The sequence below is a fragment of the Nothoprocta perdicaria genome, unplaced genomic scaffold (genome assembly GCF_003342845.1).
Source record: "Nothoprocta perdicaria isolate Ctin4 unplaced genomic scaffold, notPer1 scaffold_168, whole genome shotgun sequence".
NCBI classification, from domain to species: Eukaryota; Metazoa; Chordata; class Aves; order Tinamiformes; family Tinamidae; genus Nothoprocta; species Nothoprocta perdicaria.
The window spans coordinates 1,027,914-1,033,733 of record NW_020454849.1 but is presented as its reverse complement, the minus strand read 5'-3'; positions in this window follow the sequence as shown (position 1 = coordinate 1,033,733).

Below are 5,820 nucleotides of genomic sequence, written 5' to 3'. Positions count from 1 at the left end.
CAGGGAAGGAGGTGGATCCCCATCCGAATTCATCCTGTGACTCAGAGTTGGTCTCACAAATGGCTTTCTAGCTCATTGTGCCATGTGTGTGTCTGTGTCTATGTATGTGTGTGTGTATATGTATATAACAGTAGTGGTATAGTAGGTGGCAAAAGGTAAAAATATTTATTTCCAAGATACTTTGGAGGAGATCACAAGAAAATATTGACTGGTGGAGGGAATAAAAGGGACTTATGGCCTTAACTTTGCATTGAYTGCAGTGGCTCTGGCTAGTCACCAGCTGTGAATCACTATCATTTATGTGCACAGGTGTGCTTTAGGAGATTGATGTTAGATTTGGAAACGTTGCTATCATTAATAGTAACGGCAGTAATAGAAATATATTCTTGCAGTGTGCTGCTAAGATAGAAAAAAAGATAATTATAAATCCTGTTCTCAGAGCCCTGATTACTGGGGCTGTAGTGCTGGCAGCTGGGGCAATGTTTCACCCTGATACTCTAACAATAGCTTCTGAAAAGAAGCTCAGAGTTTTAAGTTGGCTTGCCTTTCTGAAAGGAGATAAAACCTTGTATAAAKCTACTGTGTAAATTCTGATGAATCATTGCAGCCCACATGGTTTATTAACCAGCAGCATATAAGAGAAGTGGGCAGAAAAGAGGATTTTGTGAAAAGCCAAAAGAAAAGTTGCATTAATACATCCKGTTGCAACAAATTAAGGGAGTTCTCAGGAAAACTATTCATTTAAGTTTAGATGTTCCTTTATGTGGAAGAGAAAGGCAACATTGCTCATTACACTATCCACTGCTGACTCAGTCAGGTTGGTTTCATTTGTTAGGTCAGTTTTACTGCAAGTTATTTAAGTGTTCAGTCTGAGCAACTTGTTTACCTCACTGGAGCAGAGAGCTGTCCAAATATGAGCTTTACTGAGGTGAGAATTTAGTCTTCAAAGTGGCTGTTTCTTGTTAAATCTGCACTCCAGAAAGCAGGAGCAGTGATGTTTCTGTTGCTACGTGAAGACAGTTGTTAATAAGATGTTTATTTCTGAAGGTTTTATTCAATGTAAGTAATAAAATATTGCCTCTGATCTCAGCACGCGTCTCAGAGAGTCACCTTCYGCAAAGCTTATTCCTTGTTTGTACGTCCATAGTGGTTGCCCTCCACATGCTCCCATTTTCAGTCAACCCTGGCTGATCTCCTGCAGACCACCGTGGGAGCAAGGACTAGTTCACAGCAGTGTAGCAGGAGTTGCTTGCTCAATGTTTTGGAGTACTTAGTACTATTTTTTWAAAATACCACAACTGCAAAAGAGGAAGGACAGGAGTGGTTAAGAGGAATGAATAGAAGTGCYTTGGAAGTTGCATCCTGATTCTTTGCTTTGATTCATTTACATTTGAGATATCCTTGGAATGCAAAGAAAAGGAACCAGTGTGTTTTAGACTACCTGAACTCATGATGCTGTAAGATTTCGTTTGGGCAATTGTCACCAAATGATCATCAATATTTCATGACAATCTTTTTTTTTTTTTTTTTTTTTTTTTTTTTTCCCTTCCTGGATCCTGAATCCCAGACTAGCAGAATAGTTTGGGTTGGCAGGGCTTTATCATATGGTTCAAGTCTCCCCTGCTCACATAGGGTCAGCTAGGGCAGGTCCCTGCTACATGGAGTGACCAAATGGATTTTGAATATCTCCGGGAATGGAGACTCCACAATCTCCCTGGCAGCCCGCGCCAAGGCTCACAGAGGCTGGTGTAGATAGGGGTCCTGTGCTGCTTTGAGCCTGAGAGAAAKGAGCTTGGGAGCCTTGTGACAGCTCAGGTGCTCTCTGCCTGGGAAATGTTTGGATGAATCCTACAGTCAGGTTTTCCTGCATCTCACTCTTTTTGCACTGCATTAAAGAGACATGAGTAGAAAGAATGTCGCAAGACACCCATAAATGAATTTAAAGGGTGCCACAGTGCAGGATTTAAATCTTTAATATTTTCACAATGTTCAATGTTCTTCCATGTATAATGCTTAAACTAGCATATGTGGAACTGAAGGGCAAGCAYTGGATATTCAAAACCACATGACATCATGGCAGTCCCACAGGAACTTAAGGAAAAATGTCTTAACAGTGAGGGTGACAGAGCCCTGGAAGAGGCTGCCAAAAGAGATTGTGGGGTCTCCTTCTCYGGAGATCTTTAAAACCTGCTTGGACACAATCCTGTGCCACATGGTCTGGGTGACCCTGCACGTGCAGGTGAGTTGGACTAGATGATCTATAAAGGTCCCTTCCTGCCTCAACCATTTTATGATTCAATGATTTTAAACACCATTTCAGATTCACAGATCTGCTCAATTGCTGCCTATTGCAAGAAGTGCCTGAAGTTCCTAAGTGCATGTATTTTCCCAAAGTCTCTTTGGGGAGATGTACCCAGTACTTTCTAAACATGATTTTGCCAAATAGCTGTGGGCTTAGCTGCTGTATGAAATCCCTTTAGAAATAATTAAACAGGTTTTCCCCCTCTACCTTTTTTATTTTGCTTTACAGGCCCCGGAGGCTTAAAATAGGCCGGCTCTGAACATGCCTACTAAAACAGGCAGCAGGAGAAACAGTGGTTATGACACTGGCGTCCTCTCCTATTATACGGTGTGTAAAAAGCACTCTGAAGTCTGAAAGATATCGCACTGTCTGCAGCCTCATCTCTGCCTGGCTCTTTTCACCTCGTGCCCGGGGAATGCCTCAGCCCTGCTTCCCTATTTCAGACCCCTTCAGCTATCACCCCACCTTGAAGTCCTCCAGGGACCTTGACTCCTGATTAGCCCCAGAGGTCTGTGTGCTGCGCTCGGTAGAGCAGCCAGGTCCTCACCACACCACAGCTCTTTCTGCTGCTCCCTGTCTCACTGCATTTGCAGAGATACCACAGCCAAAGGAGCCGGCTCCACAAGGACAGAGGTTTCCCCTGCTTCCCCCTTTCAGGCTTTATGTGTCCCGGCCCAGTTTGCAGGAGCAAAGCAAGGCTGCAGAGGCTGCACTGCTGCAAGTTTAGTGCTTCCAAGCTTCAAACATTCAGCTGCAGCTGTCTCTGCTGCATGGAAACCCAAGTGTCGACTATGCACCAGGCTAGTAATCACCACTGGAGGTGATTTAATGTGTCATGGGAAAGACAAACTGCCTCTTTGCACTCCTAAAGGCAGGAATGAAAATTACCTGCAGCATCCCAAGTGCTGCGGATGTGAACCAGTCCTCACTAGTCCTCYATGTGTGTTGGCTCCTCACGTGTTTAAGCTGATAAAATCAAACCACTGATTTCAGTGTAAACAGGCAAAATTAAAATAAGAGCATGTTACTTTCTCCCCCCCCCCTTTTTTTTTTCAAACATGAATTAGACTTTCATTCATGTCCATGATTACATTTACCTTCAACCAGGAACCACCCTTAAATATCGTAATTTCACCCTTAAATGTCACCCTTAATGATTATAATATTTAGCAAAGCTGTGAAAAATGGAACATCAATAAAGTTGCTTGACATTTCCCTTTATAAGAAAGAATGGTAAAATCTCATATAATTGAGCTTTGGGTTGAAAATACTTTGCAGGTAAGGAGTTATTTATGCAGTCTGTTCAATCTGAAATGTAGAAAACCTGTAGCAAACATGGATAATGTAAATACATTGAGCACTCCACACTTTCTTTTAAAACACTTACTTTACACAGAGGTGAATCTACCCACAGTAGAATGCTGGGATCTTAATGCAGCAGATTTCCCAGTTCTGTCTGACAATGTTTGCAATCTGTGTTGCTAGTGCAACTCAAGCAAGGTGTAGGGTTGAGAAACGTTTGGGTTGCAGTCCTACCTCTGATGTTACACCTGGGCTTGCCCCCAGCTGCTGCTCCATCACCGGCCCTTGCAGAAAGGACCTCTTCAGCCCATAGGCCTAGGACAGGCTTCGAAGCTTTGTCCAGGTCTGTCCTTAAGGACCCCAATTCCATTTTTTAGAGCCAGAGAAGCGTGTCTATGCGGCTGTGTCTCAGAGAGGAAACAGTGACATCCAGTGGCCGCGCAGACAGAAATGACACCACATCATGAAACCAGAGTGGGCCGTGCAGTGCTGGCGCAGCCTGACGTGTGCAGGCCTTGGGCACCGTGGGCACCTCCACTGCAGCACGGCCTGCAGGGCAAAACACTACTGCTCRGTGGGTCTCCTCCCCTGGACCACCGAGATGTGAGGGGAAAGACAGAAAGTGATGGGAAGGAAGTCTGAAACACTTTGAAGATCATTGCTTTATCAAGAGGGACACAGGTCTTCCTGTAACACCCTACTCAGCTTTTCAATTCCCTTCATGCCCAGTACAAATAGAAACAGGGAGAACTCACCAGCACATCTCTCTCAGTTTAAAAACTTACCCAGATTCACAGTTATCCGTACTTGAAGTGCCACATAGCCATAAGTACAGCTAGGATTCTAGGATATATTAAATACTAGAGAGAGATTCTAACTGCTTTGTACTAAACCAACCCTTCAGGTAGTCCTCTCCTTAATATCATATTTTTGAGGCAAAACCTCAAAAAAATAACTCAGGTTACCCATGAGTATATCTTTAAAGCTGGAAAGTCCCAGAGACATGGAGCATATGGAAACCGGAGCTTATACGGCCCATGTGCAAGCCCTTCTCTGTGGCAACCTCGTTGCTAGTTTCCATCTGCACTTAGGCAGCCAGCACAATGAACATGTCCCACGTCTCCATCATGTGATAACAGAGTTTCTGTTAAAATAGGTGGAGATGTTGCCCTTGATATAGCACAGAAAGGACCTGTTATTAAACCTCTCTCTAGCAGGAGAGGCAAAGCGAGGTCTTTGTCCTTTCTTCCTTGTGAAAGCATCATCACAACAATTTTGACAAATAATACATACTGTATATTATTTTGTATTGTACTGTAGTACACATTTTGTAAAAGATTTCTATAAAAAAAGAATTGCAACGAGAAGTCTCAATGGTGCCATAACTCTTTATGTTAGTCACTTTGATTAATATGTTTTTAGTGTGTGATTGCTGTTGCGCCCAGAGCTGAGCCTTCAGTGCCGGCCTTACATTTTSATCCATATCTTACTGGCTTACCTGCTTTGCCTGGCCTGTAAGACATGAACACCTAGGTAGACAACCCTGGAGCTTAATGTACATCATCCTCTACATCATCTACATTCCCCCAGAGTGGAAGCTGATCATGAAACATGAATTAGTATCTTCAGTCTGCCTAAAAAGGTTGGAAAAGTACACCCCTGCTGCAACTCCACCTCCGCTACAACTACACCTCCAGCCTTCCAGGGAAAATGTTCTAGATGATCTCTAGAGGTCCCTTCTAGCTTCAACCGTTCAGTGATTCTGTGATTGTGTGAAACTGTAGCAAATACACTGTGATACTGCACAGCTAAGTGAGCAGCCGCAGAGAAGGGGACTATGAGTCTGTCTTGTTGAAGTTTTTGCTGTAAAATATTTAAGTATTGGGAAAAAGGAAAAGAAGGAATTATGGTGTTGGAGAGAGGCTGAGAACACTTTTCCCTGAAGGTGCTATTCCCTACATTTTCTCAGACGTCTGAAAATTATTATCACCATCAGCAGTCAGTGAGCATGATCAGCAGTAGTTAAGGACATCCTGTTTTCCCATAAAAGTCCACAGTCCCTAATTGCATGAAAACATCCAGTTTTAGATCATGTTTGGAGTAAAGCAGTCATTTTCTAGAACTTTTGCCAATCTAAATAAGTATATAAAGTTTTCAGATAAATATTTAATGTACCAGTGTGGACCCTATTGATACCTCTGCACGGTGGGAAAAGA